Source organism: Lutra lutra, chromosome 4, assembly GCF_902655055.1.
Source record: "Lutra lutra chromosome 4, mLutLut1.2, whole genome shotgun sequence".
Taxonomy (NCBI): Eukaryota; Metazoa; Chordata; class Mammalia; order Carnivora; family Mustelidae; genus Lutra; species Lutra lutra.
Genome location: NC_062281.1, coordinates 53,972,670 through 53,997,315, shown reverse-complemented (window position 1 = coordinate 53,997,315; position 24,646 = coordinate 53,972,670). Strand labels below are relative to the sequence as shown.

At 40.2% G+C, this 24,646-nt stretch overlaps 1 non-coding gene across 1 annotated transcript; it reads right to left on the bottom strand.

The window, feature by feature from the left end:
• Nucleotides 1-22,506: 22,506 nt before the first annotated feature.
• On the bottom strand, nucleotides 22,507-22,609 carry LOC125099492 (U6 spliceosomal RNA). Its single transcript, XR_007127217.1, has one exon. It is a non-coding gene; the product is annotated as a U6 spliceosomal RNA (small nuclear RNA).
• Nucleotides 22,610-24,646: the final 2,037 nt, after the last annotated feature.

The window sequence follows — 24,646 nt, the reverse complement described above, 5'->3', positions numbered from 1 at the left end:
CAGTATGGTATCTCAGTGACCTGTTATTCATAGCCAAATCTAATCCCAGCTAATCCAGAGAGCTTGCTTTCATACTAAACAATGAAATCAAGATCAAAAAGCTCTTGATGGACTGAAATGATAGTCGAAAGTATTGTGAAATAAAATGGAAATGTCAACACTTAAATATTTCCAAATATAAAACTGAGAAGAACTGGCTGAACAGTAATTCATATATAAAAGACTTGAATGTGTGTTAGGGGAGGGAAGCTGGTGGACACAAAGTCTGTACGAGTGGACAGTGTAATGAGGCTTTTAAAGCTAATGCTTTTAGGCTCAGTTAAATTGTACAGACCAAGGGAGGTTAAGACTTTCAATTTTCTGTGTTGGCTATAGCATGTCTGGGGTATTGTGCTCACTTCTGAGTCCCGCATTGTTCACAGTGATAAACTAGAGAGGGCCTAAAGGACAAACAACTGCATAGGGTCTGACAATCCTATCACAGCCAATCGAAGAGCCTGTGAAGAACTAGCCCGGAGAATAGGCAGTGTAGGGAAATGGCTTCAGATATTCAAAGGGTTTTCACAGGGAGGACAGAGTACGGTTGTTTGTTTTTTTTCCCAGAAGGCATACTTATGACCAATGAATGAAAAGTACTAGAGGCAAAATTCTGTTCTGTATAAGACATAACTTCTCAATAACTAAGGCTGTCTTAAATGAGAATGCACTGCTTTGTGAGGTGTTAAGTGTGATCATTCTAGAATCATGAGTGCTAACCTTTATTTAGTGCATCCATGAGGCAAAACCTTTGTATGTGTTATTTCATTTAGTCCTCACAAACCTGTGAGGCAGATGCTACTTTTACCTCTGTTTTAAAAATTTGTGAGTTGAGGTTTAGAAAAATCAAGTAATCCACCCAGAATTATCTGCCTGGTGAAAGGAAGAGCTGGGCTCTGATGTTGTCTTGCCCTCCCCTTCTTGTCCATTCATGGACATGGTCAGGCAGGTGTGGGCTGGGAGAAAAGGAGCTTGGGCTGGCAGGACTATGAAATTCCTGAGTTAAGCCACATCTGGAAAAGTCTCCATTTCTTTATCTTGAAAACATTTTCTTTTTCTTTTTTTTTAAAGGTTTTATTTATTTATTTGGGAGAGGGAGAGAGATCACAAGCAGGGGGGAGGGGTAGAGAGAGAAGCAGGCTCTCCCCTGAGCAGGGAGCTCTATGTGGGGACCTGAGCTGAAGGCAGATGCTTACCTGACTGAGCCACCCAGGCTCATGAAAAATGATGTAATTTTTCTTTTATATGTTAAAATCAAGGAAATGCAAATTAAAGTTATAAGGAGGTAACAGTAAACCCCACCAGAATATCTAGTTTTTAAAGTAACTCATAGGGTCGCCTGGGTGGCTCATTGGGTTAAAGCCTCTGCCTTCAGCTCAGGTCATGATCCCAGGGTTTTGGGATTGAGCCCCGCATCCGGCTCTCTGCTCAGCAGGGAGCCTGCTTCGCCCTCTCTGTCTCTCTCTCTGCCTGCCTCTCTGCCTACTTGTGATCTCTGTCTGTCAAATAAATAAATAAAATCTTAAAAAAAAATAAAGTAACTTATAGTGCCAAGTGTTGACAAAGATACAGAGCATTGCTGGTGATCTCTACCCGTTTGGGAAAATTGTTCTGTATCTACAAACTTTGAACATATTCATACCTTATGACCCAGCAATTACTTTCCCAAGCAGATATCCAACAGAAACACGTGTGTACACCAAACGAGAGTGAAGGATATTCGAAACAATGTCATTTGTGACTGTCTCATACTAGAAACATTTCAAACTTCTGTAAAGAGTTGAATGAATAAATCAATTGATTTATACAATGGAATAATCCACAGTAATGAAGGAAACCCTAGTGTACCCAGCCTGGAGGGATCTCATAAATGCAATGTTGACCCATAGAAGCCTTAAACAAAATGATACCCATTCACTTACATAAAATCCAAAAGCAGGAAAAACTCTTCTGTGGTATTAAAATTCAGGGCAATTCAGGCAGTTAAAATCTGGCCTGGGAGGGCATGAAGATATTTTCTGGGGTGATTAGAATGCTCAATTTCTTGACCTAGCTGGTGTTTATATTGGTGTGTTCCCTTTGTGATAATTCAATAAACTGTACCTTTATGACTTTTATACCTTTCTGAATATATAATTCAACAAAATGTTTATTGAAAAAACATAGCCAACCATTAAGGTATAAATAAAAGATTTCATAGGTATTGCATTTTGGGGCTGTATTATACAATCTGATATGGGTGGGTTCATGGGTTTAGCTGTATACATACAGATAGAATTTCCCTTAAGAAAATCTGAAACAAAGAAATCCACATTTACCAGACAAATAAACCAGGAGGAACGTTATTTATGTAGTGGTAAATGCATATTTTAAGAAACAATTCTTTTATTGTGCATGAAAATGTAATGTGATTTTCAAATACTTTATTCCAATCCTCAGAAAGAATTCTGTTATGTAATTTTTCAAGTAAATTAAGTATTCTGCTTTATACCTCACCTCTCTATTTTTTTTTTTAACTGGCATATTTATTTTATGAGACTCTAATGAAACATCATCACCATCTTTAGTATCATCGTCATCGTTACCCCACTGCATTTTCATCATGCCTAACAGTAACAAAGAGCTTTCTCTGATTGCACAAGAAGCCTTAGAGGTTAAGGAGGCAAGTATCAGACTCACATGCTGCATTACCAAACAGGCTTGAACTGGCTGAATTTTTTTTTCATATCTCACTGCTTGTATGAGGTGAAATTGTACCCTAGCTGGGTAGTCTCTCTTCATTAGCTCTTGAATCTGTTAGGTTTCTTGATTTCAAGCTCAGAGAGCAGCTCCAGTCATCTTAAGTCAGGGAAGGAAGGAAGGAAGGAAGGAAGGCAGGCAGGCAGGCAGTCAGGCAGCCAGCCAGGCAGGCCAGAATATATTGGAAGCATATCAGGGGCTCAAGTATTAACAAGAGGCTGAAGCACCCATCTTGGAAAACTGGTGGTTCCAGCCAGCTCCAGAGGCTTGGCAGCAGGAACCATGATGCAGAAACCATCTTAGTCTTTGGGTTGCTGCTGGGATGACTCCAAGATCCAAAAATATTCCTGTTCAGGATTCCACATCCCAGGAAGGAGGCTTGATGGTCTCTTTTGATTTTATGCCTACTCCCTGATTATCCTAAGGGACCAGGAAGGATCTGAATCCCTTCATTCCTGAGAGAAGGCAATCAGCATTGGGGAATTTCCCAAAAGGGACATTAGAGTTAAGAACTTCCCCTAATGGGACATTAGGGTGCTGATGATGATCAAAGTGAAAGGGAGTTTGAGGGATGATGTAGGTAAGTCAGACACTAGGTTATAATTAACTTGCCTTCACAGACATTCAAGGTTGCTTTCTAGACTAAGCTGATTTGCAGTTTTAACTAATGAAATACAACATAAATCTATATGTCAATTATTTTCCAGATTTAACAGGCTGAAAAGTAAGCAGAACAACAGATAACAACAGAAAAGCTAATGGATATCTAATAGAATATAAAATAACAATCAATAATTAAGTGGCTACTGGGTATTTACACAAAGAATACCAAAACACTAATTCAAAAAGATATATGTGTCCCTATGTTTACTGCAACATTAGTTACAATAGCCAAGATATGGAAGCAACCTAAGTGTCCACTGATAGATGAATGGATAAAGAAGATGTGGTATATACAGTGGAATACTACTCAGCCATAATAAAGGATGAGATCTTACCATTTGGGACAACATGGATGGACCAAGAGCATTATGCTAAGTGAAATAAGTCAGATAGAGAAAGACAAATACCAGATGATTTCATTCATATGTGGACTCTAAACAAAAAAAAAAACCACAGACAAATGAATAAGCAAACAAAAAAGTGGAATCAGACCTATACACACAGAGAGCAAGAGGGCTTGGGAATGGACAATATAGACTCAGAGGACTAAGAGCTACAGGCTTCCAGTTACGGAATGAGTAAGTCATGGAAATAGAAGGTACCACCACATAGGGAATACAGTCAATTATGGTGACAGATGGGAGCTATACTTGTCCTGAGCATAGCGTAACATATAGAGATGTTGAATCTCTCTGTCGTACACTTGAAACTAATGTAACATTGTGTGCCAACTATATATACTCAAAAAAATTTAAAAATGAACAAAACACATCACAAGAAATTAATGCAGTGGCTGGGGTGCCTGGGTGACTCAGTCAGTTAAGTGTCTGCCTTTGATTCAGGTCATGATCTCAGGGTCCTGGGATCAAGCCCCATTTCAGGTTCCCTGCTCAGTGGGGAGTCTGCTACTCCCTCTCCCTCTGCCTCTCTCTCCACTCATGCTCTCTCTCTCCCTCAAAAAAATAAATAAAATCTTTAAAAAAAAAGAAATTAATGCAGTGGCTACCAGAGAGGTCAAGGCTGCTGCAGTATAGCAGTTAACCATGGTTCAGGAAAACAACTGGAATTTTAAAAGTGTGTATTTGTTTGTTTGTATTTAGGGCTGGGAATTTGTGAGACTTCAACATAATGTTTAATATGATCAAAATAGTTTTTAGTATAATCATGGTTGAGATCATCATGTCTATTGTTTTGTTAGGGCTGCCGTGACAAAGGACTTAAACAATGGAAATGTATACGCTCACAGTTCAGGAGACCAGATGTCCAGGATCAAGGTGTTGTCAGTGTTGGTTCCTTTCCAGGGCTCCAAGGAAGAATGCCTTCCTTGCATCTCTGCTAGCTTTCCTGGCCATCTTTGGCATTCCGTGGCTTGTAGGTATATCACTGGATCTCTGTCTTCGTGTTCATATGGAGTTCTCTATGTATGCATGTCTGTCTCCGTCCAAATTGCCCCTGTATGTAAGTACAAAAGTCAGGTACATGGATGGAAACCCTAATGACCTTATTATAATTTATCTTTATAAAGACCCTATTTCCAGGTCCATCCTGATGTACTGGGGGTTAGGGTTTAATCGTATCTTTTAGGGGGATGTTGTTCAACCCTAAACATGGAGGATGCTTGTTATCAATCAAGAGCAATACTTCATCATTTACAGTATCTTTTACTGGAGACCAAAAAGCATGTTCAGCACTGTTTCATATTTAGGAATAGCTTGGTTTGTGAGAAGGTCAATGATTTTCCTAGGCTCAAATGACAATGCTAAGGCTACAGATAATATGTCCTGAGGTCTGACCGTGGTTGATTCTGCTAAGTTCCTAGTTTCATGTTTACTGGAAAATATAAAGTCCTCCCATAGAAAAATACTGGCTTTGTCACATGCTATTTAACACCTTTATCTTTGTGTCTATGTGTGGCACAAAGAAACCCAACTCATTTTAAAAATTTTTTTAATTTAAATTAATTCACATATATTGTATTATTAGCTTAGGAGGTGGAGGTCAGTTGTTCATCATTCTTATATAACCCCCAGTGCTCATTACATCACATACCCTCCTTAACGTCCGTCACCCAGGTACTCCACACCCCCACGCCCCTTCCCTCCAGCAACGCTCAGTTTGTTCCCCATGATTAAGTGTCTCTTATGGTTTGTCTCCCTCTCTGATTTCGTCTTTTTTTTTTTTTTCCCTTTCTTCCTTTGTAATTCTGTGTTTTGTTTCTTAAATTCCACATATGCATGAGATCATACTTGCTTTTCTCTAATTGATTTAGCTTAGCATAATACCCTCTACTTCCATCAATGTTGCTGCAAATGGCAAGACTTCATTTTTTGATGGCTGAGTAGTATTCCATTGTCTATATATACCACATCTTCTTTATCCATTCATTTGTCAATAGACATCTGGGTACTTTCCATAGTTTTAACACCTTTACCTTATTTAGAGACTACATTTCTTCAGTATTTTTAAATATTTTACACAGAGAGAGAGAGGAGTGAGCACAAGTAGGCAGAGCGGCAGGCAAAGGCAGAGAGAGAGGGAGTAGCAGGCTCCTGGCTGAGCAGGGAGCCAGATACAGGGCTCAATCTCAAGACCTGGGATCATGACCTGAGCGAAAGGCAGACACTTAACCAACTGAGCCACCCAGGCTTCCCCATTTGTTCAATTTTAATCTCAGTTTTCCAAGACTTCTTGAGTATTTTGCTCTTATTAATAATTTTTTGGTTCTTAAATATGATATTATTGGTAGGAAGGATTCATAGGTTTGGATTTTAGCAATGACAACTAGCATGTATTAAACCATTATTATGTGACAGGAACAGAATAAGATGTTTATACAGATTATCTCATTTAATTATTGACTTTTTCTTAGTTTACATATGAAGAAGCTGAGGCTGTGGAAGGTTCCATGAAAGTCAAGATCTGTAGCTACTAATAGTGAGAGAGAATGTGGACTCAGGCTGATTCTAAAGTCCAGCTGTCATCGTGCTACAGGACTGCTAATTAAACAGTTTAAGTAAATTGAGATTAGCCCCAAATTAGTCTTTCAGTTCCTTGCTCACAAAGGAGCAAGTTTTATTTATAGCCAGAAATTATCTGAAATGCTTGCTGGGCAGTAACAGCAGTATTGCAATCAACCGTTGTGCGTATCTTCTGGAAAAGAGCTAGAGGAAAGGGAAGAAGGATGGGGAATGGAAGGATGGAGCCTTCCTAGCCTGTCACTGGGAAGTTTTTCAGCATACAAGGGACAGCATGAGAGTGCTCCTTTCCTCTTCTTCCCAGAAACTCAGGCGGGATGGGAGGACTCTTCTTCTCAGAGAGGGATCAGAGTTCCAAGCCCAGTGGCTAAAGCTGACCGGCTGACAGCTGGCTAGAGGAAGTCAGAACAAATAAACCTCCGGGTAGAGTCTAACTATTATGTCAGAAGAACATTCTTGGTGTGCCTGGGTGGCTCAGTGGGTTAAGCCTCTGCCTTTGGCTCAGGTCCTGGTCTCAGGGTCCTGGGATCGAGCCCCGCATTGAGCTCTCTACTCAGCAGGAAGCCCGCTTCCCCCTTTCTCTCTGCCTGCCTCTCTGCCTACTTGTGATCTCTCTCTGTCAAATAAATAAATAAAATCTAAAAAAAGAAGAAGAAGAAGAAGAACAACAACAACAACAACAACAACATTCTTTAGGTGCAGTCACTTTACTGTAAAATGGATTTTTTTTTTTCCTTTGGACCCAGATTAGCACTTCTCTGGGCTATTTCCTAGATGTTCAGTGCTGAGAGATGAAGCTGTCTCTGCCCTACCCCTGCATCTCTCTAAGCTTCTGTTGATTTAAAGGGGGAAGATATGACTGCCTCAAATAAACTGTTACCTTCTATAGCTGGTAATGGACAGGAGAGGAAAAAAAAAAAAGAAAAGAAACTGAATCCTTTTCTTTCCAAAGGCTGGAGAGGATGGGGGAGGGAAGGCAGGCTATCATGAAGTATTAGGTGAGCTTCAGCTGTGGAGTCAGCCCCAGGAAATGTGACACATCAAGAATGCAAGGGAATGCGAGAACTTCATCTCGCCATCAGGAGCACTTGGCGTTTGGAAATTCTCTATTTCAAAAAGCATCAGCTTAGGAGAGGTCTGGCTGCTTTCTTCATTATCTTTGCAACACAGCACATAATTTCCCTCCTGTCCTTAAGGGAAGGTGACTTGCTCTTTCTCTCTCTTTCTCCCTGTCTGCCAATACTCTGTCCTTCAGTAGATGGGCTTAAGAGCTATACAAAAAAATCCCTAACAAACTTTCAGACTTGTTCTTTTTCTCCTGGAATGTGCTGAGGTGTCCACGGCTGCGTGCCATGTCAGATAGTAGAAGTGGTGTGATGATGACCAAGTTGGATAGTGAATGGAGGATTCTCCACACTAGGTACTGGCCAGCCAACAGGACAGCAGACTTGTCCTAGGGCAGCAGCAAGTTGCTCTGTAGGCCAATGGCAAGGCTGCGAAGTGGCCTGATGGGAACTGGAGCCAGTCCCAACCGCACCCCAGAGCTGCCAGGCCTGCCGGGCCAGGGAGGAAGAACCCGCCCTCATTGCTGACACTGCAGGGCGGTCCTCACAAAGCCCTGCCTGTTGGCTCTGGCTCCAGGCATAGACCTCCCACACCTACAGATACAACAGAGGGACATGAACGTGCGTTAAAGAAACTAAGCAAATAACTTAGGGGACTTTTTTTTTAACCCTTGTTGATCTAGACCCCGACCTTCTTTTATTCGACTTCAAGGTATGCAAATAGGACATATACCTTGCGATACTTTTCGGTCCTGGGCAATGTGTGCCAAAATAGCTCCCGGAGTCTGTGGCTTTTGTGGTCTGAATCTTATTCAACTGTCAGTCAGTGAGCAGGAAGTACGCAAAATAACTCTTATGTGGAGTCGGGGGGTGTGGCTTCCACTGCCAGGAAGGGCATTATGGATGAGTGCTTGCAGACTGAAGCCTGGGCTTCTCCCTTGCTTGCCTCCTGGCACCCTTGACCTTATGCAAGCCTGAAGCCAGAAGTATCCTCATAACAACCGCCAAACGGATACAGTGTGGCCCAACAGGGTTTCTTATGAATTGTCATTTTTACATCTTTAATTTGGCAGTGCCTCTTTAATTTGTTAGGCTAACTGAAAAGCCATGACATTCACGTCATGATATCTAAAGCAAGTACTTCGCGATTGGATGCCAAGTGCTGAGTACTTAAAGCGCCTCATTGGTGTTCAGTAAGCGCTGTTGAATTTTCCAGCAGGTCCTTTTCTTACCCTCACATTCTGACTTTACATTTATTCCCCCCCTCCAAAAAGAAAGAAAGAAAGAAAGAAAAAGAAAAAGAAAAAAACAAAAACAAAACCAGGACTGAATGTTTGAGTTACTATCATGTCATACTTCCGAACCTAAACTATTGGAATGGCTTTGCTGTGAGTGTTAAGAGGTAAGCAAAGGTAACGTCCACGTTCCTGTGTTCTCCCTCGGGGAATTGGTATTTAACATCTCATATTAACCAGCTGGTTCCAATCTACTTTGGAAGCCAATTCTGTAGAAATAACCTCCACGAGTATTCATATATTCAGAAAACAAGTTTCTTTACCTGGGAAAATGAGAGCAGCCAAAAAAGAGTGGTTTTGGACTGCTTCTTTCTCCTCTGTGACAATGTTTCGATTGAGGAACCACATGACTCTCCAGAAGTTGGTGCAGAAACAGCACAAGCAAGTGTTGGGACAGGGAAGCATGCAGCGAAGTATGGCTGGGAAAATGTTGGTCACCGACTGCTGTTCTTTGTCCCAGCTCCTGACTCCCTGATCCCTGGTGGAAAGGCACTCTCTCTCTCTAACTCCTTCTTTTTTGTTTGTTTGTTTGTTTGTTTGTTTGTTTGTTTTTTTGGTTTAAATCACAGGAAAGGGCTTTTCCCATCATGGTTTGCATGTGGCATCTCAAAAACACCCTGTCTGGGTTCTCAGTGTTCTGAAAGAGTAAGCATTCCGATCCCTTCATTCTCTAAACAGACGTTCCCAATAGTGTCTCCAGTCTCCAGACTCACTTCGTGGAGGTCCTAGATGTTGGACAATCTCTTGTATAGTGTTTAGGTTGAGGGACCACATTACTCTGAGAGGCGTGTCATGATCACAGCCTTTGGTACACATTGCCCAACACAGTTCGCCTTTGGCATGGCGGGGCCTGAGGCACTGTAGCTGTTGCACTGGCAGACAGTCCCACACATGCCATGTGGACCAAGGAGCTTTCCCAAGAAGTCCTTGTTTCTAGGTTAGAGATCATAACTGAGTACTGAAACCAAAGGCTGGAAAGACACAAGGGAAAGAAACTTCTAGGAAATTTTTTAGAGAATAGTTCTTGACAAACTCCTATCAGAGTAGCTATCAAATTCATAATGGTTTCATCACAAATCTCGTCTCTGGCTCCAAATGTTTCAGAAATGCAACTCCTTGAGCAGCATCGGGGGCTCGGGCACTTGGTAGTGATTTGTTTATTTTTTAATGTGCTCCCCACCATAAGAATTTGCCATTGCTAATAATTATAAACCATAAGATATCAGTCACAGAGCAATTATAAGAAATAACCCAGGGGCACCTGGGTGGCTCAGTGGGTTAAAGCCTCTACCTTCAGCTCAGGTCATGGTCCCAGGGTCCTGGGATCGAGCCCCGCATCGGGCTTCCTGCTCAGCGGGGAGCCTGCTTCCTCCTCTCTCTCTCTCTGCCTGACTCTCTGCCTACTTGTAATCTGTCAAACAAATAAATAAAATTAAAAAAAAAAAAAAAAGAAAAAGAAAAAAAAAAAAAAAAAAGAAATAACCCAGAAACGAGTTTTTATGTTGTCAGAAGAAGGAAATGTTAAAGCTTAATCTATCTGTGCGTAAGTCAGTCAGTGGCAGAACACACAAGTGCAAATGACTCAGGTAAAGCAGCAAACCACAAGCGCTCAATCACGTACAATGTGTATAACTCAACCCTAGTGTTTCACTTCTTAGTCTGAGATCAAGTTTCTTAAAGGAAATGTTCAGATACATGAAGGGTAAGAAAGAAAGTTATCCCAGGCAGGAGGGCGGTTTTTATAGGCAAGAGGGTTGCTACCAGTATTATTAAGCAGCTGCTACTTAACAAGTCTTGTTCCTAGCACTTTGCATATCTGATTTGGCACACTCATCTCAGTAACTCTATAAAGTTGGTATAATTATCTCTGGATTTCAGATGCCTACCATGGGGGAAGTTAGGTAAATTTTGCCAAGTTTCACGTGCAGTAAATGCCTTTGGAGAGGCCCAGACCATTCTGATTCCAGATCCCAGAGTGCATGCTTCTGTGGCCCCTCTTCTAGGTGAAGGTCAAAGGCACTCAATAAAGGGGAAATGAGATCCATGTAGGACTGCCGGGCAGCTTCTTGAATGAATGGAGGGAAAATCTCACTGCTGGGCTACAGAAAACACATGAATTCTACTCACCTTTAAGCCAAGCCCAATCCCCTGCAAAAACAAAAACAAAAACTCTACTGCTTACTATTTGTACACCCAGTCCGGAAGTTCATGCAAACTCCAGTTTCATCTTGTTTCACTGACCTTGCTTAACTTCCCGTCACTGTCTTTCACTTCCTTCCATTCCCGGGCTCCTGTCACACCTTTCCAGTTTCTCCAACCACGCCTTCCCTTACTAGGAGTTCTGTGATTCTGATTTTTGTGTTTCAGCTTCTGCCTTTCATTCTTAGATGTGTGGAATCCGTAGGACAGTCCTGCTTACCACACAGTTCTCTGTCATGGGAAGGACACTGCACTATGTTCAGAAAAGTATATTTAAGTCATTAGTAACTATCTATACATTTTCCTAAAAGTTATTAAGCCATTGCTTTTAAACTTAGTAAAATCAAGGGTGCCTTGGAGCTCAGATGGTTAAGCAATCTGCCCTGGGCTCAGGTCATGATCTCTGGGGCTCTGGCCCCACCTGGAGCCCCATATCAAGTTCCAAGTGGAGTCCCACTTGGGGTGCTGGCTCAACGGGGAGCCTGCTTCTCCCTCTGCCTCTCCCCTCTGCTCATACTCTCTCTCTCTCTCTCCCAGATGAATAAATAAAATCTTTTAAAATATTAAAAAATAAATGTGGTAAAATCATCGTATTTAATTTTATTGATTTTATTATTATTTTTTTTTTTTGTAAATCAGTAAATTTGGTTCCTTGTCAGTTTGATCACTTGGCAACTCAATTCTTTCCTCATTTCCCAGCTAGCAACTGAGAAGTGATGGCTAAACCAGACTCAGCCCCAGTGGCTTCCTTCTAAATGTTAGAATGATTTCCAGGAGGTGGAAGAGGAATTCCAGAGGATTCCTGCCTCTGGGGACAACGTCGCAGAGGCAAGGGACACAAAGAGGCATTCCATCAGGTACCTGGGAAGAGTGGGTCTAATTTTCTACAGGTCAGCAGGCTCTGAATAGTCTTGTTATTTTAGGAGAGCCCTCAGGATGTTTTCATTCAGAAAGAGGCAGAATTTAGAGGCATTTAAATCACTGATTTTCCTTTCCTTACAGGGGTCCTAGATGAATATGCTGGAAAGTAACAGTTTTAAAAGGAATGGTTTAACAACTTTTTTTTTTTTTTTTTTTTTTTTTTAGAGGGATAGAGAAAGAAAGAGAGAGCACAAGCATGGGGAAAGAAAGGCAGAGGGAGAGGAAGAGGGTATCTCAAGCCAACTCTGCCTTGATCTCATGACCCTGAGATCATGATCTGGACTGAAATCAAGAATCAAACACTCAACCAACTGAGCCATCCAGGAGCCCCAGGAATGGCTTAACAACTTTTTGAAAAATGTCCAAACATAGTTATGATGATTAAATCTATTTTTCTGAACACAGTTAATATTTTGCATTCCAAATGGAAAATTTTCAGTGTATACTGATTTTTGTTTCAAAATTTTATTTTAAAAAATTTTTTTAAAGATCTTATTTATTTGACAGAGAGATAGAGAACACAAGTAAGCAGAGTAGCAGGCAGAGAGAGAGGGAGAAGCAGCTCCCTGCTGAGCAGAGAGCCTGATGTGGGGCTCAATCCTAGGACAGAAATCATGACCTTAGCAGAAGGTAGACGCTTAACTGACTGAGCCACCCAGGCGCCCCTCAAAATTTTAAATATCTTGTTGGATTACTATATCGTACACCTGAAACAAATGTAACACTGTATGTTAATGATACTGGAATTAAAATGTTTAAAAATTAAAAATATTTTCAGTTTGTTAACATTTCAGCACCTAAATTTTAATATTCTTCAGATTTTTAACTTGTTTTCTTATCTTTCCTTTATAATTTTACACCATGATTAAATATCAAATTAATTTAAACACAAATTAATGACAAATCATCTAATCCATTAAAGTATTCCCTTCTAAATATCCTTGCTTCCTTCCTGTTGATTCAAGAAGTTTCACATTTTTAAATTGAAACTTTCTGCAACTTGCTACCCAAATTTCTGTTTTCTGAAATTCTTGTTAGAAACCAATATGTCAGCATTTTATCTCTGATAGGACTCGTGGCAAATTCTGAGTTATTTCACATGATCTTTAAATTAAATTTAAAATTTTAATTTAATGAAAATTCAACTTAATTCTATTTGGGAAATCAATTTTAGTTAAACTCAGAATTTTCTGTGTTTTTCTTTTTTTTTAAGATTTTATTTATTTATTTGACAGAGAGAGATCACAAGTGGGCAGAGAGTCAGGCAGAGAGACGGAGGGAAGCAGGCTCCCCGCTGAGCAGAGAGTCCGATGCGGGGCTTGATCTCAGGACCCTGAGATCATGACCTGAGCCGAAAGCAGAGGCTCAACCCACTGAGCCACTCAGGTGCCCCAGAATTTCCTGTGTTTTTTTTTTTTTTAAGATTTTATTTATTTATTTGACAGAGGGAGAGAGATCACAAGTAGGCAGAGAGGGAGGAAGAGAGGGAGGAAGAAGCAGGCTCCCTGCCAAGCAGAGAGCCCAACGCAGGGCTCGATCCCAGGACCCTGGGATCATGACCCGAGCTGAAGGCAGAGGCTTAACCCACTGAGCCACCCAGGCGCCCCTCTGTGTTTTAAAATTTGAACTAGTCAAACTAAAAATCACTTGCTAGAAATGTAAAGGTTGCCATGTCATTTGAGGAATTGGCAAAAAATAATACTAAATGTGCTTAAATTTTCAAAAAATAGTTATATACTGAATGCCAAAATTGTTGATGGAAAAAGTGGTTCATATTGATACTTCCAGTGAATTCAGGATTTGCCACCCTTTAGCATTCAATTAGGATTACTTTATCAGGTGGCCAGTCAACTTTAGTTTAACCAATACACAAAAGAATATATTTGATGATAGGCAATCAAAATAAAATATTTTTATTAAAACTGGTAAAAACTGCAGTTTCCAAATTTTGGTCATTCTATAAATTGATTCTTTCAAGAACAGGTTTCTAGTGGGTTTGCATGCCTTCATCTTCAAGATCCTGTAGTTAAAAATACAAACCAGAACCTCAATAATAATGGCAATATTCATTGTAAATAAACAGTGAGCCAGCGTTGTGCCAGAAACTCCACAGTACTTGTCTTCCTTTGACCCAAACCACTTTTTGAATTAGGTATTATCATTATTATTTTCATTTTACACAGAAGGGATCTGAGGATTGAAGAGATTAGTCACATAAATTGCCCAATGGAGGCAGGATTCGGACTACTTGTCTCAGAGGCCAGGTTGTGAAGCTGTGAAATGCAGGATGGAAACCATCCACCTCTGCCCTCGATCTGCAAGGTGGAGAGGAGGAAAGAGGCTGCTCCCACATCACTGCCTAAGTAGAAAGAGCTCAGCATCTGTGCAGATGTGACATTGGGGGCAGCTAGCAGTGGGGCTGGGAAGATTTCCAGCCACCTGTTGAGGGATGGGGAATGGCTATAGAAGTGACACAGGTAATGGGTGAGGCCCAGGCATCCAGCTGGCGTGGGTGCAGCTAGGCCCTGAACACAGTCACCTGACTGCTGACCTCTGCCTCTGTTTCCCTTGTGAGGCCAGTATGTCTACCGAACACACAGGAATGGGCTATCACTCCTGAGGGCAGCCTGGAACTGGTTGCTCTCTAGAATCATGCCTGTCAGCCCTGCATGGCTGTCAGGAAAGTAAGAAGTTTTCTTGTCCTATAACCTAAGAGCATAAGACCAAAGGGCATGTGCAGGTCTAGCTCAGGGGATGCAGCTCTAGGGGTCATCAGAACAAGAGGGATATACATGGAATGGTTTTGACTGTCATCTAGCGAGCATTTGTTTGGGTAGAGCAGGATGAGATGTGTATGGGTTAACCTGTTGTGTGAGCGTTAGCACGTTATTTATACAAGCCAACAATTACCAGTCCTTCTCCTCTTCTTGGCACCTTCTATAACTTTCCCTAACCAGCCTAGAGTGAATATCCTGAATTTTTCTACTCTAGTGACAGACCTGGGTGTAACCAGGGGGTTGTCACCTACTCTCTCATACTTGCCACACACATACTACTTCCTCTTTCCAACTGCAGCTTCCGGAAGAACAGGGCTGGAGAAGGAAGAGAAAGGGGACTAGGAAGATTTCCTTTTCTTTCTCTTTGGGATGACATGATACCATATCTATCAGATTATTTTTCTTTTCCAGTCTTTCATCTCATATCCTTCTCAGATTGAATGTCTCTAGTTAATGAGATGGCAAGTTTATATAGTTTATTTTTTAAAGTTTACAATTCAGGAGTTTTTAATACATTTACAAAGTTGTATAACCATCCCACTATCTAAAAACAGAATATTATCACAACCCTAAAAAGAAATTCCGTTTCTAGAAGTTCACGTTCTCCTCCCCTCCCGAGCCCCAAGCAATGACTAATCTATTTTCTGTTGCTATAGATTTGCCTATTCTGGACAATTCATAAAAATAGAATCATAACATGTGACCCTTTGTATCTGGCTTCTTTTACTTGGCATGATGTTTTCTATGTTCATCTATGTTGTAGCCTGTGTCAGTATTTCATTCCTTTGTATGGCTAAATGATATTCCACTGTATGAATACACAGTGTACAATGTTTAATCCATTTATCAGTTGATGGAAATTTCAGTTGTTTCCACTTTTTGGCTACCATGAAGGCTGCTGCTATAATCCTTCATTTATGGGATTGTGTGGACGTGATTTCATCTCTCTTGGGTAGCACCTAGGAGTGGGATCATTGGGTCATATGGCACTCCATGTTTAAGTTTCGGAGGAACTACAAAATTATTTTCCCAAGGAGCTACACCATCTTGCATTCCCACTAACAATGGTACATAGTGCAACCAAACAATAGATTAATGCCAAGTAAAGGCAAGTAAGTTATTGAAATTAGAAATGGACATCATTACTGTGTTATGTAAAAATGAAAAGAAACTCTGTTAGTGACTACAAGACCAGAAATGAGATGGTGTTGCTTAAAAGGTGTTGTAAGAAAGCATTTCGATTAATTGCATGTAAGTGTACAAAGTGTGATTTATACAGGCAACACTGAGTTAGGACATGCAAGAACAAAAAACTAAAAGAAAGGATATCCTGAAATATTCAAGGAAGCTTCCTATCAACCTGAGAGATGACAATAGGGGGTTGCAAGGAAGAGAGAATTTAAATGCTTGTAAACTACTTTTGTTTTGTCAAAGTTCCTTGGGTTAATAAAGGAAATCTATGTAAATGATGGAGATCTCTGATCCATTTAGGAAATGGAAAACAATGTCCAATGGTAAGAGTTGTGCAGATCCAAATTGACACAGAAGTGTTGGAAAATTCCATCACCATCTGAATTTTTACCCTCTCTAAGACTGTGGCAGAACATCTACTGCTAACATTTAGTCAGTGGAACACTGAATTGGAATGATGTAATCAAATACCATTACTCAAATTTTTACCCCCATACCCAGGAGGAACACTCTTTCAGAGGTATTTTATTCATAGATAGAATCACCTGGAAAAGAAATAGTTTCTGAGATAACTACGAAGAGGCTTATTTTGATTAGAATTACTTATTTGGGCAGTTCTGGGGCATTAATCTTGCTCTCAGGATATTCGGCATAAAGTCCCCAGAAGTGTGTAAGGATTAAGTCAGACATATGATCACCCAGAACAGAATTAGGCCCCCAGTTAAGACCACAGGGATGGTCTATAGGATGGCAGTTGGGTTTCTGGCTCTCAACCATGAAGATGAGGAACAACTTAGAAGTCTTTCTAGTTATTTTCTGAGCCGGTTTTAGATCTGTCACACCAGCTTTATATAAGACTTTTATAAAAGTCCATTATATTTTGACTCACTACCCACATTTGTTGAGATTGGATTTCACTACATGTTAGGGTCCTGGAATACCAATGGCTTAAACAAGATAGAACTTTCTTTCACGTAAAGTTCAGAGGTGTGCAATGCAGGGTTCATAAGGCAGCACTGATCCATGGTGAGCCCACTGATCAGGGACTCAGCCTTATCCTAGCTCACCAGGTTACCTTCATGTGTGTGTGCCCTTCTCGTTAGGTGCTGATGTCACATCTGTGTTCCAGGAAACAGTAAGGAGGAAGGGATGAAAGACAGCAGCAGGTGTGCTCATTCATAAGGAGTATGAGAGAAGCTGTCAGAGGAAACGTCCACTTACATATCATTGGCCAAAACACCATCGTAAGCATATGACCACCCCAAACCACAGCGGAGTCTGGGAAATGCAGTTTTTTTTTTTTTTTTAAGATTTTATTTATTTGACACAGAGAGAGAAATCACAAGTAGGCAGAGAGGCAGGCAGAGAGAGAGGGGGAGGAAGCAGGCTCCCTGCGGGGCAGAGAGCCCGACTCGGGGCTTGAACACAGGACCCTGCTGGGATCATGACCTGAGCTGAAGGCAGAGGTTTTAAAACACTGAGCCACCCAGGCACCCCTGGGAAATGCAGTTTTGATGTCCTAAACCATTTGCCCAGCAAAGAAATGGACATTTCCATTTTTGGTAATTTATCTCAATTACCATGAAGTAAAGGGAGAACACATATTGGAGGCAGACTACAGTAACTATCATGCCACATTTTGGAAGTAAAGTGTTAGTCTGGGTTGTGTAATGTAATTCTTCCTCATGTCCCTACATTTGAGCTCCAGTGTTGCCTCCTGCTTCCATTGTAACTGGCTTCATATTGGTTAAGGAGTAACTTGAAGATCCTGAAGGCTCTGGCTGTGGAGACGGGAACTAGAGAGGGGTGCACTAAATGGAATGATCTCCATGTAATGAGGTTCCCGCTCGGTATCCTACTACTAGTTTTGAATGGTTGTGCTCACTACCTGTGTACTCTTCCTGTGATTATGGGCTTTAGTTATTGAACCTTAAACAAATTACAAATCTAACTACTCACAAATCATCTTTCCACATAGATTCCTAACTTTGTTGTTTGTGTTAACGTGACAGTCATCTCTACATCACTGTTAATACTTGGGCTACTCTGCTCTGGACCTTTTGAAGCAGAGATGGTTCTTTTTTGGTAGATGTTAGAACTGAGTGAATAAGCCTTCCTCAGTGGAGAGAGGGAGAGAAACTTTGGATCATTAAAATTCACCAAAGGTTTAATGGATCATTAAAAGGAAATCTCCTCTGTGGCCAAAGAGTTGGAAATAGATAATGTCATTTAAAATATGGGACTATAGGGGTGCCTGGGTGGCTCGGTGGGTTAAAGCCTCTGCCTTTGGCTCGGGTCATGATCCCAGGGTCCTGGGATCGAGCCCCTAGTCGGGCTGGGAGTCTGCTTCCTCCTCTCTCTCTGCCTGCCTCTCTGCCTACTTGTGATCTCTGTCAAATAGATAAATAAAATCTTTAAAAAAATAAAATACGGGACTATAGCTAAAAATACTGTATGGTATATTTTAGAATTGTTAAAAAATAGATCTTAAAAGTTCTCATCACAAGAAAAAAAAAGTATGTATGGCAATGGATGTTAATGATGTATTATGGTGGTCATTTTGCAATACATGTACATACCAAATGACTATGTTGTACATCTAAGACTAATGGAGTGTTATATGCCAATTATATCTAAATCAAAAATAAATGAAATGTGGGAACATAACTACAGGAAATATGATAGTGAAACATCATAAATGTTGAAAGGAAATCTTGCTTCAGGTGCAGATTAAAGTAGGCCACCAAGCTAAAGAGAAGAAAAATAGTCCATTTAAACTATATAAATGTAAGAAAGATATTTTAGGAGCAGAATTATCCTTAAAAGTTATCCATCCAAATCTTTCTATTTTTCGATGAGGTCACTGAGATGCAGGGAAGTGAGCTGGAAACACTCATGAAATTAATTACAAGCCTCTTGAGAAAAAGATTTCAATTTTTTTTAAGTTTTTATTTATTTATTTGACAGAGAGAGAGATCACAAGTAGGCAGAGAGGCAGGCAGAGAGAGGGAAACAGGCTCCCCGCGGAGCAGAGAGCCGGATCCGGGACTCGATCTCAGGACCCTGAGATCATGACCTGAGCCGAAGGCAGCGGCTTAACCCACTGAGCCACCCAGGCACCCAAAGATTTCAATTTTTGCCACTATTGAATAAGAGTCACCTATAAAGGTAAGATTTTGGTCAGATTCTCACAAGGAGATACAAATAATTTAAAATAATGTAAATTATTGATAAATGGGCAAAGTTATGAATGTAAATCTTGGAGCAAATCCTTAAACTCCTAAAAAGGAGGGGAAAGAATTATTCATCAAAATGACATAGTTCAGAGGATGAAATTAACATTTAAATATAATATTATCTTATTTATGTATTCAAAAGAGCTAGTCAGTATTCAAGTATGGCTACCTGACTACTTAAATTTAAATACAAAACAAAACAAAAACAGATTTTACCTTCATCATTTATTTCCTACACTTTCAGTTTTCCATGTTTTGATGGGAAAGATATCAATTTTGGGGTTAAAATCTAATGAGGAAACACCAACCTGGCCACCAGGACATCTATATTTAACAATTATAGGTTGTATTTAGTTCCATTTTCTTTCCATTAGCTTCTTCTTTTCAATATATTTTCCCAAAAGAGCACTTTAAAAATATTTCCTCTGCTTCTAGCTTTGATTGGGCGAGAGAAGAAAGCAATCACTGTGATCTACTTAAACAGACCATAGAAAATTTAACCATGAAAGTAAAATAATCGCTGACTTTTTATCATTTCTGCATCTTCCACAAAACGTGGAGAAAGTCAATACTGATTCCTGTCATTGCTTTTTATCCCTGATCACTATGCTCAGAAAACTTAAGCCAGAGCACCGAAGAGGTAGTTCCCGGTTCTTTTGAAAGGCGCCTCTGTCATTTTGCTGCTGTGGATATTGATCTGACCTTTAAATTTCTAAGTTGAAATGGAAGCCTTTATCAAGAGTTATTACTATAAGGTGATATTAAGACATAATAGCCTTTAAAATGCATTACCACTTTCTTAACAAATGTTACCAGGATGGGAAAATAAAAGAAGAAACAAACACATTAAAAAAAAAAAAAAAAAAGAACAGAGGGCATTCTCTAGGATTTGTGGCTGGTTCATTCATTCTTTTCCCCTTTTTCTTCCTTCCTTCCTTCTTTCCTTCCTTCCTTGTAATAAATTACTGAAAATCTGTTACTTAATGATTTTATAATATCAGTACATGCTCTGGCAACATCTCAAATGCTTGAAAGGATTAACATGAAGAACGGGCTGGCAACTTGCTCAACTCATTTTAAAAGACAGCAAGTGCTATGGGGGAAAAAACCACAAAAATGAATGTTAACTGGTTTTTAAAGTTAAATTTCTGGTATCAGTTGAGCTAATTCTTCAATAGAGAAGGGCCATCCATCTTCATGTGGCTAAGTTCAGAGAGAAAAGTTGAGTTATATTGATTTTTGCAATAGTTGTGTGTAGAGGAGGCTTATTTTACTTTGTCTTGAGATCCTTTTCCACAGAATCATCATGAGAACTCAGAATTAAAATCCAGTCTATCCATTACACATAGATGAAAAAAAATTACAAAATCTCTGCTATCAATTAGATTTGGGGTACATAGGTTTCATTGTAAGCATCCTGGACCCAGAACCTTTCTAGACACTTTGGGTAAAACCTTCTCAGCTGGCTTACTCATTGACTTTATATACAAAAATGCAAGAAATGCGACATTCTTGGCGGATGGGTTCAATTATCTCCTTTAAACTTGTTCTTTCCCACTGACTCTGTTCTAACAGGTGTTTTTGTCTTTATTATTTATGAATGAGGTTATATGGCATCATGGATATTGAGTCTCTCTCTCCCCCTCTCTCTGGAGCCTGAATTATTGCCTAATAGGGAATTATGAAACCATATGGATTGTTTCAGGTCTTGGAGATGTTTCTCCCTGAGCTCTTTCTTCCTCCATCTGTGCCTTACACAAAAGAAGAAACAGCCCAGAGGATTTCAGACTTAAACTGTCTCTCTGAAACCTTCCTATGGCAGTCTCTTCAAGTTGGAAAAAATATGAATCTTTTAACTGGAATTTGCCCTCACTGGTAAACACAGGATTCTTCCTTTTTCCTTTGTGGGGGTTGCTGCTCAGATAAATCTTTCTTTGTTGCATTGGTTTTAATGACTAATTTTTTTAAAAGATTTTATTTATTTATTTGACAGAGAGAGACCACAAGTAGACAGAGAGGCAGGCAGAGAGAGAGAGAGAGAGGGAAGCAGGCTCCCTGCTGAGCAGAGAGCCCAACTCGGGACTCGATCCCAGGACCCCGAGATCATGACCTGAGCCGAAGGCAGCAGCCTAACCCACTGAGTCACCCAGGTGCCCTTAATGACTAATTTTTGTTTGAATCTTTTTCTCTCTAAAAAGTAATAAATGCACAGGATAAAAACTTCAAGCACTATAAAGTTTGTTCCCTTCTACTTCCTGAGATTCAGTCCTTTAGCTCATTCCCTGAGAGGGATGTGTCTAAAGCTTCCTATTACATGGAGAAAAAATTCCATTTCTCTGGAGTGCCTATGTGGCTCAGCTGGCTAAGCATCGGACTCTTGATATCAGCTCAAGTATTGACCTCAGTGTCCTGAGTTCAAGCCCTGCGTTGGGCTCCATGCTGGGCACGGAGCCTACTTAAAAAAACAACTCTCATGATCTCTGCCCCATCTCTTTTATTTGTTTTTTCTTCCTGCTCCAGGCATGTAACCTCTTCTCCAGCCATACCTACTATCTAATTTCTTTCTTTTTAAAAATTTACCAGGTATCTTTGACATACAAAAATTAAAAATAATTCAGGTGTACAACTTGATTTTTTTTTTAAGGAAGCTCTACATTCAACATGAGGCTTGAACTCACAACCCTAAGCAAGAGTCCCATGATCTACCAGCTGAGCCAGCCAGATGTCCCTCAGTGCCTTGATACCAAGTATGCATTGTGAAAAGATCACCACAATCAAGCTAAATAACTTATCCATCACCTCTACATAGTAACCATTTTGTGTGCAGGGGGAGGGGGTGTGATTTAATTCAAGATCTACTTTCTTAGCAAATTTCAAGTGTATAATATAGTATTGTTAACTATGGTCACTATGCTGTTGTATCTCCAGCACTCTTTCATCTTGCATAACTGAAACTTTGAACCCTCTGACCAATATCACCTCATTTCTTTCACTCCTGGCAACAGCCATTCTACTGTCTGCTTCCCTGAATTTGACTATGTTAGACTGCACATAGAAGTGAGATCATGCAGTGCTTGTGTTTTTGTGCTGGCTTATTTTATTTAGCACAATGCTCTCCAACTTCTGGATTGAGTCCTGGGTCATTGCTTCTGGGTACTCTGCCCCTTTGGTCTTTGCTCTGGTGGTAGCCTCTGGTGGGAAGCCCTTCATTCTCCTGCAAAGTTTGCTTAGCCTTCCAGGCCCTGTTCAGGTTTTCATGACCACTTCCTTGTATTTGCCTCATCCATCTGTCTCCACTACTAAACTGTAAGATCTAAGAAGGAGGAAGTTGAGAAACCCGGACTCTAGACTCAGCTCAGCCATCAATAGCTGTGTGTAGCAGGGAAAAACGATAAGCCTCTCAGTGCCTCCATTTTCTCAACTGCTACATTTTTGGGGGAGTCATCCTTGTGCAGGGGCCATGCTAATCTTCTCTGTATCATCCCAGCGTTAGTATGTGCTGCTGAATAGAGCAATGATCGAACTACATTTTTATTTTTATTTTTTTTTAAAGATTTTTATTTATTTATTTGACAGAGATCACAAGTAGGCAGAGAAGCAGGCAGAGAGAGAGAGGAGGAAGAAGGCTCCCCACCAAGCATAGAGTCTGATGTGGGGCTCGATCCCAGGACCCCGGGATCATGATCCGAGCTGAAGGCAGAGGCTTTAACCCACTGAGCCACGCAGGCGCCCCTAGACTACTTTTTTTAAAAAATTTTTTATTTCTTTTCAGTGTAACAGTATTCATTGTTCAGACAATTCATTCATTGTTTTTGCACCACACCCAGTGCTCCATGCAATACGTGCCCTCTCTAATACCCACCACCTGGTTCCCCCAACCTCCCACCCCCCCATCCCTTCAAAATCCTCAGATTGTTTTTCAGAGTCCATAGTCTCTCATGGTTCACCTCCCCTTCCAATTTCCCTCAACTTCCTTCTCCTCTCCATCTCCCCTTGTCCTCCATGTTATTTGTTATGCTCCACAAATAAGTGAAACCATATGATAATTGACTCTCTCTGCTTGACTTATTTCACTCAGCATAATCTCTTCCAGTCCCGTCCATGTTGCTACAAAAGTTGGGTATTCATCCTTTCTGATGGAGGCATAATACTCCATAGTGTATATGGACCACATCTTCCTTATCCATTCGTCCGTTGAAGGGCATCTTGGTTCTTTCCACAGTTTGACGACCGTGGCCATTGCTGCTATAAACATTGGGGTACAGATGGCCCTTCTTTTCACTACATCTGTATCTTTGGGGTAAATACCCAGTAGTGCAATTGCAGGGTCATAGGGAAGCTCTATTTTTAATTTCTTGAGGAATCTCCACACTGTTTTCCAAAGTGGCTGCACCAACTTGCATTCCCATGCAGACAACTTGTAAGTTGGTTGAATTCATGAACTTTTATTGGTAGTCTTTCAAGTTCAGTAAAATCCTTTAAAATTTCTTAAATAAAATCCTTAAAAATATTGTTTATAACATGAGCTATGTTTTATGCACTCTTAAGGAGAGATTATGAGGAGCTTGTGACCTTATTTGAACAGTTAAAATACTCCGTACATAATCACCAAGATGCCTTTCTAGGAAAGAATTTCATTTAAATCCAGTTAAAGTAGACTTTAATATTCATAAGAGGATAGAATTATTATCTGGATAAATCTATCATGCAGAGTATGGTGGCAAGAATTAAATAAAGCACAGGAGAATAATATTTTAATGGAAAATTTCCCTTCAAGAACTGGAAATAAAAATAGGAATAATTTAACCTTTCAGGTCATGGAAGTGAGTTTATAAAATTCTCAGGCCACAAATGTTAAGGTAATTCACAGAGCAAGAAGAAATTAGAAGAATCATTAAAGTTTTTATACAAATAATTTTGAAACCCTGAATAAAATATATTTTGAAAAATATAATATACCACAATTCATCAAAAAGATTAAAAAAAAAAACCTTAGCAGACAGATTTCCAATGAAGAAATGGAAAACATACAAGTTACTTTTGTTCCTTCAAATGTTTTCCCAGGAGAATTCCACAAAACCTTTAGAGAGCATGTAACTCAATGTTATTTAAATGGTTTTAGATCATAGGGGGAAAAAGTCCCTAAGTACATTTTATGAAACAAATATAACATTCAATATTATAAACTGTTAAGTCATCATTTGATAGATTCAAGGGGAAACAGCATATGATCATCATTAATAATTCCCCCCAAAAAACACTGAGCTGGCAGCATGTTTTATGGGAAAACTCAAGAAGCATTCCATTGACATCAGGAAAAATTAAATAATGTTCACTGTCACATCACAGTGAGCTAAAACATCAACCACTGAGCTTTTAAGAAACTAAAAAGAAATTAGAGGTTTTGACATTAAAAGGAGTTGAAAGGCAGAGAGAAAGAATGAGCGGGAGCAGCGGTAGGGGCAGAGGGAGAAGCAGACTCCTTGCTGAGCAGTGAGACAGACTCAGGGCTTCACCAGGACCCTGGGATCATGACCTGAGCTGAAGGCA